The sequence below is a fragment of the Budorcas taxicolor genome, chromosome 14 (assembly GCF_023091745.1).
Source record: "Budorcas taxicolor isolate Tak-1 chromosome 14, Takin1.1, whole genome shotgun sequence".
NCBI classification, from domain to species: Eukaryota; Metazoa; Chordata; class Mammalia; order Artiodactyla; family Bovidae; genus Budorcas; species Budorcas taxicolor.
Window position 1 is genome coordinate 42,821,676 of NC_068923.1, and position 14,936 is coordinate 42,836,611.

Sequence of the window (14,936 nt, forward strand, 5' to 3'; positions counted from 1 at the left end):
TGGTGGACAAATAATCACATGAGCCCCTTCTGCATTGGTAGGTGTCTCAGAGAGTCCCACTTACAGACATATTATGTCTTTTCTCTACCTGTTACTTCCCACCACTTTTAACAATTCTTAATCTCAAAGGTCCAAGGGCCAGTTTAGCTTTTCAGAATTTCCTCATTCTGCCTTTGGTATTCTAGAATCTCAAAATCCCATACTCTTTTCTCATGTCTCCTGGGTTTTCGCTTCTTCTGTATCAGTTCTTTGAACAGCCTGAAAATCTATCCCTTACCTAGATTTCTTATCTGCCATTTCTCAGTAAGCCGCTTAGCCCTCTAGCATGTATACAAGCCCCAAGCCAAGAAAAGTGTAATACAATGCTTTAAGGAACTTTCTATGCTCACACAGAAATTAAGGAATAGGTTAGAATTCTACCCACCTACTTTTCTCTGCATTTCTGCATCAGGAATCAGAACATAATTATTTGGTCATTAGAAGTCCGAAAATGAACTAGCATAGTTCTTTGCTGGTTTGTCAAACATCATCTCATGTGACCACTGGACAATCTAGCTGGCTGAATCTTATTATCTTCACTTGACACACATACCTGATAACTTCCCTGCCATCAAGAACCTTGATTGTCTCACCAGTGTACACACCATGCTTGGCAGAGTATGTGCCACTTAGTAGAGTCTCAATAAATACTTGTTAAATGAATGAACATTGGAAAACTAATCTTCACAAATGAAATAGAATGAATATTTATTGAGTACCCACAATGGGCTGATCACCAATCTAAATATTTTCATCTACATTTTATCTACACAATATTCCTATGAGGTTGACCAACTGCAGGAGCTAGATTCTGCAAGCAAATGGATTTTCAATAAAATCTGAATTTTATGCACGTTTTCTACTGTGTAGGGTTGCCTCACTATATTTAATGCATTTCTAGATTATTTCTAGAAAATATAAATATGTACTATGTATAATGCATATCAACCTACCATAGGATTTTTCTTCTTTTCTAAGAGATATTTCTAGATCTTGGGTCAATATTTACACAATATCAAAGCTTTAATTTGAGGAAAACATCATGATTACAGAACTAGCTTAGAGGGAGCAAAGGGTAGGTTTGGTTGGTTGTTTCTGAGAAATAAAAAGAACAGACAGTAGGGGCCCTTAAGGATAGAGGCTGGGTAATTTTGTGTGTTTTATTTTTCTAAAGAAATCATCTAGAATAGATGGTTTGTAGACACGACAAGAGTTGCTTGTCAAAATAACAGGAATGATTAACAACAGTCTCTCTTAAGGCTTAGTTAAGCTATCTGTTTTAGAAAGAAAACATCTCAACCTGTTCTTTGCCTCCTTAGAGTATTGAATTTCATTTTGCTAGCATTTATGACATTAGCATTAAATAACAGTTATGGTAATGAACGGTTGAAAACCTTCTCCACAAGAATGTCGGCTTCAGAAAACAGGGATTTTGACTGTCTAGTTCACAACATCCTTACACAGGGCCTTCAGTATAGTCAGTGCTTTATACATATTTGACAGATAGATAGAAAATCACTCAATATCTATTAATCACTTTTTATGTGTTGCTTACTGTTCTATGTTCTGTCGTGTGTATTTTCATCTGCCCTCACAATAACCCCACTGGGTTAGTACTTTTATAATCTCTATTTTCAATATGAGAAAACAGGTACAAGAAGATGAATAACTTGCAGGCATATAATCTCCATTCCTGCACCATGACCATCTTGTCCGTGAACTCATGGATTGACAATAGGAATAGCTGAGAAAAGAGGCTGTTTATTGAGATATGCTGAAGTTGGTCTTTGGGAAGCATTCAGTTAGTTCAGTTCAGTCGCTCAGTCTTGTCCGACTCTTTGCGACCCCATGAATCGCAGCACGCCAGGCCTCCCTGTCCATCACCAGCTCCCACAGTTCACTCAAACTCACGTCCATCGAGTCCGTGATGCCATCCAGCCATCTCATCCTCTGTCGTCCCCTTCTCCTCCTGCCTCCAATCCCTCCCAGCATCAGAGTCTTTTCCAATGAGTCAGCTCTTCGCATCAGGGGGCCAAAGTATTGGAGTTTCAGCTTTAGCATCATTCCTTCCAAAGAACACCCAGGGCTGATCTCCTTCAGAATGGACTGGTTGGATCTCCTTGCAGTCCAAGGGACTCTCAGGAGTCCTTTCCAACACCACAGTTCAAAAGCATCAATTCTTTGGCGCTCAGCTTCATTCACAGTCCAACTCTCACGTCCATACATGACCACTGGAAAAACCATAGCCTTGACTAGATGGATCTTTGTTGGCAAAGTAATGTCTCTGCTTTTGAATATGCTGTCTAGGTTGGTCATAACTTTTCTTCCAAGGAGTACGTGTCTTTTAATTTCATGGCTGCAATCACCATCTGCAGTGATTTTGGAGCCCAAAAAAATAAAGTCTGACACTGTTTCCATTGTTTCCCTATCTATCTGCAATGGAGTGATGGGACCAGATGCCATAATGTTGAGCTTTAAGCCAGCTTTTTCACTTTCCTCTTTCACTTTCATCAAGAGGCTTTTTAGTTCCTCTTCACTTTCTGCCATAAGGGTGGTGTCATCTGCATATCTGAGGTTATTAATATGAAACAAAAAAAATGCTTTTACAGTTAATAACCATGTGGCAAGGCTTATCTACATACCTCTGCCCTAGCCCTCTTGTCAACAGTCTTCCAATCGTTTTTCTTCTGAATAACTGATTGTACAACTGAACTCTCATACCCATCACTCAGTGAAGATCTGTATTTCTGGTCATCTTTTGTTTCTGGAAGAACAAACCGCCAGGTGCATTGCCTGAAGTTCTGTCCATTTAGAGGGTTTACTTTCAAACCATTTTTCAGTTGTGAAATGGGCTGTACTGTTGCAGCCATTTATTTTTGGGTGGTGTCACCATATCATGCAATACTCTTTATACAGCAGGCTGAGGTTTTTTTTTTTTTCTTTTTAAGTCATCAGACTGCACAAAATTGTGGTAGGTTGTGAAAGGAGGTAATGTAGCAGAAATCTGAGAATTGGTTCTAGAAATTAATTGTGCTTTTACGATTTTCTTGAGCCTGATATATACATGTTACTCTTGATGATGGAGTACTGCTCTCTACATCCAACTTCATGGCTCGATGAGTCAGACCCAATTCTCCATGGGCAGCTCAAGTTGCATTGTAATTTTCTGGCCATAGTCAAATGTTTTGTTTCCATGAGACCCAGAGGCAAGACAAAAGTTTTTCAAAAGAATTGTTATAGGCAGAGAATTATGGCTTTGCTCTGAAATCTTATAGGTTTTTCTGTGACTCACCTTCAGAGACCTGCCATTGGCTCCAGAGGGCATCTCTGTTGTCCATAGACACTTCAGACACTGTTGGACCTGTTGGATGGAATGAACCCAGCAGCAGAGTCACTTACTTAACAGTCTGAACCTGTTCAGGACTTTGTCTTGCTCTGAATTCTATCAATACTGGCAGGCTTCTGGGTTACTCAGTAAACATATTGGCGTATCAAACCCTAATGAGACACTTGTTTTCCTTAAAAATCCAAAATGTTCAGTAACTGTTTTGCTTCTTCCTTGAGGTAGGAGGAATCAGAGGCAGCAACCTGCTTTTCTTGACCCTTGATCACCATCCCCTTAAAAAGTCCATCAAGATGGCATACATGTGTCTAATGGGATCTCTAGAAAAGTCTAATTTCCTCTTCATAATGTCAAATCAACATGATAACAATCAGTGTAGTGGATCAGGAATGAATGAAGAATATGTGAATGTGAATGAAGAACCAATAAAGGTCTCTCCTAATAGAATTGTGATTATGACAAGGGCTAAAGACTTGAAAGAAGAAATAGAGGAAAACAACAGAATGGGAAAGACTAGAGATCTCTTCAAGAAAATTAGAGATACCAAGGAAACATTTAATGCAAAGATGGGCACAATAAAGGACAGAAATGGTATGGACCTAACAGAAGCAGAAGATATTAAGAAGAGCTGGCAAGAATACACAGAAGAACTGTACAAAAAAGATCTTCATGACCAAGATAATCATGATGATGTGATCACTCACCTAGAGTCAGACATCCTGGAATGTGAAGTTAAGTGGGCCTTAGAAAGCATCGCTATGAACAAAGCTAGTGGAGGTGATGGAATTCCAGCTGAGCTATTTCAAATCCTGAAAGACGATGTTGTGAAAGTGCTGCACTCAATATGCCAGCAAATTTGGAAAACTCAGCAGTGGCCACAGGACTGGAAAAGGTCAGTTTTCATTCCAATCCCAAAGAAAGGCAATGCCAAAGAATGCTCAAACTACCATACAATTGCACTCATCTCACATGCTAGAAAAGTAATGCTCAAAAATCTCTAAGCCAGGCTTCAGCAATACATGAACCATGAACTTCCAGATGTTCAAGCTGATTTTAGAAAAGGCAGAGGAACCAGAGATCAAATTGCCAACATCTGCTGGATCATGGAAAAAGCAAGAGAGTTCCAGAAAAAACATCTATTTCTGCTTTATTGACTATGCCAAAGCCTTTGACCATGTGGATCACAATAAACTGGAAAATTCTGAAAGAGATGGGAATACCAGACCACCTGACCTGCCTCTTGAGAAACCTATATGCAGGTCAGGAAGCAATAGTTAGAACTGGACATGGAACAACAGACTGGTTCCAAATAGGAAAAGGAGTACATCAAGGTTTTATATTGTCACCCTGCTTATTTAACTTATATGCAGAGTACCTCATGAGAAATGCTGAACTGGAAGAAGCACAAGCTGGAATCAAGATTGCCGGGAGAAATATCAGTAACCTCAGATATGCAGATGACACCACCCTTATGGCAGAAAGTGAAGAGGAACTAAAAAGCCTCTTGATGAAAGTGAAAGGGGAGAGTGAAAAAGTTGGCTTAAAGCTCAACATTCACAAAACGAAGATCATGGCATCTGGTCCCATCACTTCATGGCAAATAGATGGGGAAACAATGGAAACAGTGTCAGACTTTATTTTGGGGGGCTCCAAAATCACTGCAGATGGTGATTGCAGCCATGAAAATTAAAAGACGCTTACTCCTTGGAAGAAAAGTTATGACCAACCTAGATAGCATATTCAAAAGCAGAGACATTACTTTGCCAACAAAGATCCATCTAGTCAAGGCTATGGTTTTTCCAGTGGTCATGTATGGATGTGAGAGTTGGACTGTGAATGAAGCTGAGCGCTGAAGAATTGATGCTTTTGAACTTTAGTGTTGGAGAAGACTCCTGAGAGTCCCTTGGACTGCAAGGAGATCCAACCAGTCCATTCTGAAGGAGATCAGCCCTGGGTGTTCTTTGGAAGGACTGAAGCTAAAGCTGAAACTCCAATACTTTGGCCACCTCATGGGAAGAGCTGACTCATTGGAAAAGACTCTGATGCTGGGAGGGATTAGGGGCAGGAGGAGAAGGGAATGACAGAGGATGAGATGGCTGGATGGCATCACAGACTCGATGGACGTAAGTTTGGGTGAACTCTGGGAGTTGGTGATGGATAAGGAGGCCTGGCGTGCTGCAATTCATGGGGTTGCAAAGAGTCAGACATGACTGAGCAAATGAACTGAACTCAACTGAACTGAACTGAAAGACTTGATATAACAGATGGGACAGTGACTGTTTATTGCTGACCCTTCTAGGTGAAAGCAAACTGCATTTCTGTGATTAATAGCTGCTGTGTCCAGGGATGTATTGATGTGCTGCAACGGGGATCTTCCCGACCCAGGAATCAAACTGGGGTCTCCTGCATTGCAGGCTGGTTCTTTACCAACTGAACTATCAGGGAAGCCCACGTGGCACAGCAGCTCTAATTCAAGTCATCGTCTTATTAAGCTCACAGTACACTATTGTCATTCTTGAGGATTTACCCGTGTCCTGCATAGTCAACATAGGCAAGTGAAATGGGGATACAGTAGGAATTACCACTCCTACCTTCTCTATGTTTTTGATGAGGCATAATATTCATTACAGAGAAGGCAATGGGAACCCACTCCAGTACTCTTGCTTGGAAAGTCCCATGGACAGAGGAGCCTGGTGGGCTGCAGTCTATGGGGTCGCTAAGAGTCGGACACAACTGAGCGAATTCCCTTTCACTTTTCACTTTCATGCATTGGGGAAGGAAATGGCAACCACTCCAGTGTTCTTGCCTGGAGAATCCCAGGGATGGGGGAGCCTGATGGGCTGCTGTCTATGGGGTCACACAGAGTCAGACACAACTGAAGCGACCTAGTAGCACCAGCAGCAGCAATGTTCTTTAATCATCTTTTTAATGCCCGTGAGGTCTGTAGTGATGGCCCCTCTTTCACTTTTGATGTTAGTGAGTTGCATACTGTCTCTTTTTAAATTAGTTAACCTGGCTAGAGGCTTGTAGATTTTGTTGATTTCTTTAAAAAAACAGCTTTTAATTTCATTGATTGTCTCTGCTGACACTTTCATTGATTCCTACTCTAATTCTTATTATTTATTTTCTTCTCCTTATTTTGGATTAATTTGCTCTTCTTTTTCTAGTTTCCTTAGATGACTGATTTTAAACTTTCCTCTTTCCTAATATATGCATTCAATGCTATAAATTTCCCACTAAACATTGCTTTTTGCATCTCAAAATTTTGATAGCTGTATTTTCATTTTCATTTACTTCAAAATATATTAAAATTTTTCTTGCGATCTTTTTCTTTGGCCCAAATGTTATTTAGAAGTATATTGTTTAATCTCCATGTGTTTGGGAATTTTCCAGCTGTCTTTCTGCTTTTTATTTCTAGTTTAATTTCATCATGATCTGAGAGCTGACATTGTAATATTTCTATCTTTATAAATGTGTTAAGGTGGTGGCTCAGAGGTTAAAGCGTCAGCCTCCAGTGCGGGAGACCCGGGTTTGATCCCTGGGTCAGGAAGATCCCCTGGAGAAGGAAATGGTAACCCACTCCAGTATTCTTGCCTGGAAAATCCCATGGACAGAGAAGCCTGGTAGGCAACAGCCCATGGGATCGCAAAAAGTCAGACACAACTGAGCGACTTCACTTTCACTTTCACTTAAGGTGAACTTTATGGTCCAGAATGTGGTCTATCTTGGCAAATGTTCCATGTGAGCTTGGGAAGAATGTATATTCTGCTGTTGTTGGATGAAGTAGTCTATGGCTGTCCATGATACCCAGTTGATTGACAGTGTTTTTGAGTTCAACTATGTTCTTTCTGTCTGCTTTATCTACCTATTTCTGATGGAGGGATGTTGAAACCTTTATCTATAAAAGTGCATGCCTGCATGCTAAGTCACTTCAGTCGTGTCCAAATCTTTGCAGTCCTATGGACTGTAGCCCACAAGGTTCTTCTGTCCATAGCATTCTTCCAGCAAGAATACTGAAGTGGGTAGCCATTACCTTCTCCAGGGGATCTTCCTGACCCAGGAATCGAACCCAGGTCTCCCAGATTGCATTCTTTACCATCTGGGCCACCAGGAAAGCCACATATAGTAGTGGATTTATCTGTTTCTTCTTGCAGCGCCATCAGATTTTGCCTTATGTATTTTGATGTTCTGTTGCTAGGTACATACATTTTAAAGATTGTTATGCCTTCTTGGAGAATTGGCCACTTAATCATTATGTGATGTCACTCTTTATCCCTGATAACTTTCCTTGTCCCAAAATCCAGTTTGTCAGAAATTATTATAGCTTTCTTTGGATTAGGATTAGTGTGGGTACTGTTTTCTCTTTGTTGCCCTTGTTGCTATTTTGTTTTCTACTCTTTTTCTGCCTTTTGAGGTTTTCATTGAATATTTCATATGAATTTCCATTTTCTCTTTCTCAGCCTATCAATTATAGTTCTTCCTTTTACTCTGTTTAGTGGCTTTCCTAGAACTTGCAATACACGTTTACAACTAATTCAAGACCACTTACAAATAACACCGTACTGTTTCACAAGTAGAGCAAATTCCTTATAATAAAAAATAATTTTATTCTCCCTCCTACCCCTTAGTAGGACATCCTCATGGGTCATACTTTGTAGCTGAAACTCTGGAGTCATCTCAGATTGGAAAATCCCACGGACGGAGGAGTCTGGTAGGCTGCAGTCCATGGGGTTGCTAAGAATCGGACACAACTGAACGACTTCACTTTGACTTTTCACTTTCATGCATTGGAGAAGGAAATGGCAACCCACTCCAGTATTCTTGCCTAGAGAATCCCAGGGATGGGGGAGCCTGGTGGGCTGCTGTTTATGGGGTCGCACAGAGTTGGACACAACTGAAGCGACTTAGCAGCAGCAGCAGCAGCAGTAGAATCAGAACCAATGAGAGGTGATGGGAGTAGGGCTTAAGGATGATAGTAATGCCCTGAAAATAAGAGATCTTTTACAGTTTCTTCAGATAAAAGGTGACTAATCTCAGAAAATGGTAGAAATCTCATTTTGATTGTCAAAGAAAATGGTAGAATTTGGGTCTTCAAAATCCTCAGCTTTCTTGGAATTTGTGTATGTGCCCTCCTCCCAAATTTCAGAAACTCACTCTTTTCTAATTAATTTCTAATTAATTTTAAAGACCTTGAGAATTTAGAATTAAATTTGCCTTGCAATTCAGCCATCCACAGGATTGAATTTGGGGTTTAGTTTTTAGAAATTTCAATTATTTGACTACAATTTTAGTTTTTAGAAATCAATTCTTTGATTTCAGAGGATTTAAAAAACTCACCTTAAGAGCCATTATAGAAGTTTTCAATTCCTTACCAAGACCTTGATTTACGAATTTAAAGCCCTAATCCCATTTCCCCCTGTTCCATGTTGCCCAGCACATTTAGAAACAACCAAATCAATCCATGGTAGGTTCACATTTATTTCCACTAAATTGTCCTATGGCAGGAACCACTTGGATATGCAAGGTCTTTCCAGGTGGCTAGAGGTGATACTTTTAAGTAGTGTTCTTTAAGGACTTCCCTGGTGGTCCAGTGGTTAAAAATCTGCCTGCCAATTCAAGGAACATGGGTTCAGTCCATAATCCAGGAACTATTAATATTAATAAGATCCCACAACTAAGCCTATGTGCCACAACTACTGAAGCCTGTGTATCCCAGAGCCCATGCTCTGCAGCAAGAGAAGCCATCCCAATGAGACGTCTGCACACGTCACCTAGAGAGTAGCCCCCACTTGCTGCAACTAGAGAAAGCTCACACACCACAACAAAGACTCAGCACAGCCAAAAATAAATTAACTGAAAAAATTTTTTTAAATATAGGTAGTGTTTTCCCGCTGCATGCCACGGACTACCACTGTAACTGGAAACAGGATCCTGCTGCTGCTAAGTCGGTTCAGTCGTGTCCGACTCTGTGCGACCCCATAGACGGCAGCCCACCAGGTTCCCCCATCCTTGGGATTCTCCAGGCAATAACACTGGAGTGGGTTGCCATTTCCTTCTCCAATTCATGAAAGTAGAAAGTGAAAGTGAAATCGTTCAGTCATGTCTGACTCTTCATGACCCCATGGACTGCAGCCCACCAGGCTCCTCCATCCATGGGATTTTCCCAGTAAGAGTACTGGAGTGGGGTGCCATCTCCTTCTCTGAAACAAGATCATGATGGTCTTTAAATCCAGCCAGATCAAAGAACCCATTCTAGATTGCTAATACTAAGATCCTGTTACTCTGGAATTATTCTAGGTAAAAATAATTGTGTTGGTCAAGAAGCAGAGCCTCATGCATACTGTGAGAGTAGGAAATTTATTAATCTGATTAAACTTTACATGATTATGGGAGGAGCTAGGGAAGTGAAGGCACAGAAGGGAAACTCAGAGGACCACTGAGAAAAGCAACAACCAGGCCTCCTGAAGCACTGTGGCAGGTGGATGTGGTGGAGCTTACAGAGAAGTCATGGATGCATCTGCCCACATGGACTCACAAGAAGTGTATGGGAAGTAGGGGCCTCTGTGTGGCTCTTGCTTTTACAAGTCTGCACTCCAGCATTGGGGGTATCTTGGGGTTCCTGTGGGTCAGCCAGGCCAACAGTTGGAAAGACAAACAGGCCAGGAAGTGAAGTGAAGTGAGGAAAATCTGGGAAATTGAAGGTGCAGTGGTAAGTTTAGAAGATCAGAGTCAAAGAGACTTTTCCTGCTTTCATCATTTACTATTGTGAACTTGTGACCCTTAATTAATTTTTGTGAATTTCTGTTTATCTAGTTAGAAAAGACATATGAAATATTTACATTTAGGTATTGCTTGCATGCCTCTGATATTTTAAAAAAACTATTTTACCTTTTTCCCAAATATTAAATTAACAGTGAAACATTTTCATCATACGGTAAAGTATCAAAAGACATGACTTTCAGCATATTTTAATTATTGACATTTGATATAGAAATCATATTGCCATCCTTTCAAACGTTCTAATCAATATAATTTAAATGCTATAGTGACTTTATGCCCACCATCCTCATTTTAAAAATCCATGAATAAGCTCTTCTTTAACAACCAGAAATTTTACATTGTCCCATTTTCTCCTTGAACTCATATTTCCATTCCATTTCTCCTACAGAATTTTATACGAACATATTTTTATGCTTGATGGTCTTTTATTGATCATATTTTATATATTTCTGCTATAAAATTAGGTATATAAATTGAAATTAATTTTTTTATATTCTCTGTGACCAGAGGACCTAAGTGCTATTCTTCCTTCATCTGGATTAAGTTATCATTACAATTATTATTGGCTTATTATTGATTAAAAAACTTAGTATTTTATAGAAATTGATAGGTAAACCTTGAAAGTACAATTTAGTTAGAAATGTACATTTTAATATGTATAATGGTGGTGGTTTAGTCACTAAGTTGTGTCCGACTGTTGCAACACTATGGACTGTAGCCTGCCAGGCTCCTCTGTCCATGGGATTCTCTAGGCAAGAGTACTGGAGTAGGTTGCCATTTCCTTCTGCAAGGGATCTGCCTGATCCAGGAATCAAACCCGGGTGTCCTGCATTGCAGGCATATTCTTTGTGACTGAGCTACAAGGGAAACCAGTATGTATAATATATATGAATATATATGCATATATAACTCTCCTCTAACAGTGAGAAACATGGATTCCATCATCCATAAAATATTTACTTATCTGATCAATCCTGCCTATGGACAGTTTTCCATCACGACTGCCCTATCACTATAAGCGCCTCACACCTCTCAGGTCCGACATTCTACATGTGGCCACCATGCAGCGTGCATGCATGCTCAGTCGTAAGTCTTGTCCAACTCTTTGCAACCCCATAGACTGTAGCCAACCAGGCTCCTCTGTCCATGGGATATTTCCAGGCAAGAATGCAGGAGTGGATTGCCATTTCCTTCTCCAGGAGATCTTCCCCACCCAGGGATTAAACCTGTGTCTCCCTGCTTGGCAGGCAGATTCTTTATCACAGCACCACCTGGGAAGCCCTGGCCACCATGCAGACACCCTCTGAATGATGCTCAGACAGACACTCAGTGCTGGGCGTGTGGTCCTGTTTCCCCTCTTCATGTTATTTTGCTCTGCCCTAACTACTGGTGTGTGGACTCAGTTATTCTAAAAGGAAATCAGATAGGGAGAGGGAAGGGACCATGCATGTTTGCAAATCTTAACTTTTTGATTCTGAAATAGACATTGGACATAATTAGTTACAGCCTTTCTATGAGTTTCTATGAGAAATAGCCTACAATACCCTTCAGTATTTATTACTGACACACTTTTGTTGCTTTCTTCACAGGATCTTCCTCATCATCCACAATTTTGTTGACAGGAATTAGGGGTATAGGAGAAAATAGATCTTTAGAGATGATTGTCACTTCTTCTTTAACCCAACTCTCTCTATATATATCTGATTTCAGAATATTCCAACATGGGCAGAATGCCCTATTTCTAATGCCCTAGTTTGTCTGGAAGACAAAAACATAGTAGAAAGGGTAAGATAAGCCTTACCAATGTCTTATCAAAAGTTTATGTTGATTCGGTTGAGGAAGTTTTCAGATACTTTCCCCTAAAATTTGGATTGGGTGAAACATAACCCTTTCTTTTGTAATATGAGGGAAGCTTGATTGTTAGAAGGAAATGGAAAAAATAAACTAAATTGATGCCTTGACCCCAGACCTATTCTCAGGCAGATCAATTTTTGCAAAAAGTTGAGAATATGAAAATGGATTTTCATCTACTGCCTACATAGTTCTTGAAAAATCTTCATGGATACTCAGAGGCATATTACCGAGTTTGGTAATTATTGGCCTTTGTATTTGTCTCTTAGGCAATTTGAGTTGCTACAACAAAGTATCATAGACTCTATGGCTTATAAACCACAGAAATTTATTTCTCTTACTTCTTGAGACAGAGTCAGATCAAGGATTCTGTTGAGAGCCCTCTTCTGAATTGTAGGTGGCTACATTCTTGTTGTATCCTCATATCCTAGAAAGAGGCTCTCTGGCCTTTTCTTATAAGGGCACTAGTCCTTTTCATGAGGACTGTAGCCTCATGATCTAATTACCTCCAAAGGCCCCACCTCCAAATATCATATTAAGAATTAAATTTTAACTTAGGAATTTTGCAAGGAGGACACTAACATTCAGTCCATAACAGTGCTTTACAAAATTAAATAGTGAATTGATGGCTGTGGAAAAACAATTTGTGCAGATAATCAATAATGTACACAGATGATAATGAAAAGAAGTATGTTAAAATGTTATTCATCAAAGAGTAAGTAAGGATTGCACTTTAATTCTATTAGGACATATAATGGACAACACAAAAATCATTTTTAAAAATTTTTGTCAAAACTTTCTGCCCTTTTAAATCCAATTTTCATATTAATACTCACCTCTGTCACATTAAAAGTCTCTTGATGAAAGTGAAAGAGGAGAGTGAAAAAGTTGGCTTAAAGCTCAACATTCAGAAAACGAAGATCATAGCATCTGGTCCCATCACTTCATGGCAAATAGATGGGGAAACAATGGAAACAGTGTCAGACTTTATTTTTTTGGGGCTCCAAAATCACTGCAGATGGTGATTGCAGCCATTAAATTAAAACACACTTACTCCTTGGAAGGAAAGTAATGACCAACCTAGATAGTATATTAAAAAGCAAAGACATTACTTTGTCAACCAAGGTCCGTCTAGTCAAGGCTATGTTTTTTCCAGTGGTCATGCATGGATGTGAAAGTTGGACTGTGAATGAAGCTGAGCACCAAAGAATTGATGCTTTTGAACTGAGGTGTTGGAGAAGACTCTTGAGAGTCCCTTAGACTGCAAGGAGATCCAACCAGTCCATTCTAAAGGCGATCAGTCCTGGGTGTTCATTGGAAGGACTGAGGCTAAAGCTAAAACTCCAATACTTTGGCCACCTCATGAGAAGAGTTGACTCATTGGAAAAGACCCTGACGCTGGGAGGGATTGGGGGCAGGAGGAAAAGGGGACGACAGAGGATGAGATGGCTGGATGGCATCACCGACTCAATGGACATGAGTTTGAGTGAACTCTGGAGGTTGGTAATGGACAGGGAGGCCTGGCGTGGTGCGATTCATGGGGTCACAAAGAGTCGGATACGACTGAGCAACTGAACTGAACTGTCACATTATTTTATTAATAGATGTTTAATGAAAACTACCTCAACTATTTAGATTTAAGATGTTAAATTTCCAGGGCCACACCATGCAGCATGGTGGATCCTAGTTCTTGGACCAGGGATTGAAGCTCTACCCCCTGCAGTGGAATCATGGACCACCAGGGAAGCCCCTAAAATGTTAAATTGCAAAGGCGGGAAATATTTTTAGGCATTGGGTGAACTTATTCACTCTGTTTTTTCATGATTCAGCATATAGTTGAATGCCTACCAAGAACTCGGTGGAGCCAAACACATGGAATCTAACAATGAGTAAAATTCAGTATGGTCCCTGCATCCATGGAGATACATCACCCTTTTATGAAAGCAAAAGGAGCTATAACTTAAGCAAGAAAATGAGATCCATGTACAGAACCTAGATTAGCTTGACAAAATGAAAGATAAGCTCTAGACTATCCCTGTGGCTTTCAGCTTCAGGAACCTGAGAACTCTATTTTTAATAATTCCATTGGAACCAAATAGAAAGCCCAGAGATAAATCCACACACCAATGGACACCTTATCTTCGACAAAGGAGGCAAGAATATACAATGTATTAAAGACAATCTCTTTAACAAGTAGTGCTGGGAAAACTGGTCAACCACTTGGAAAAGAATGAAACTAGAACACTTTCTAACACCATACACAAAATAAACTCAAAATGGATTAAAGATCTAAACGTAAGAGCAGAAACTATAAAACTCCTAGAGGAGAACATAGGCAAAACACTCTCCGATATAAATCACAGCAGGATCCTCTATGACCCACCTCTGAGAGTACTGGAAATAAAAGCAAAAATAAACAAATGGGACCTAATTAAACTTAAAATCTTCTGCACAACAAAGGAAACAATAAGCCTTGTTGAAAAGACAGCCTTGGGAATGGGAGAAAATAATAGCAAATGAAGCAACAGACAAACAACTAATCTCAAAAATATACAAGCAACTCCTATAGCTCAATTCCAGAAAAATAAATGATCCAATCAAAAAATGGGCCAAAGAACTAAATAGACATTTCTCCAAAGAAGACATACGGATGGCTAACAAACACATGAAAAGACGCTCAACATCACTCATTATCAGAAAAATGCAAATCAAAACCACAATGAGGTACCACTTCACACCAGTCAGAATGGCTGCGATCCAAAAGTCTGCAAGCAATAAATGCTGGAGAGGGTGTGGAGAAAAGGGAACCCTCCTACACTGTTGGTGGGAATGCAAACTAGTACAGCCACTATGGAGAACAGTGTGGAGATTCCTTAAAAAACTGGAAATAGAACTGCCTTATGACCTAGCAATCCCACTGCTG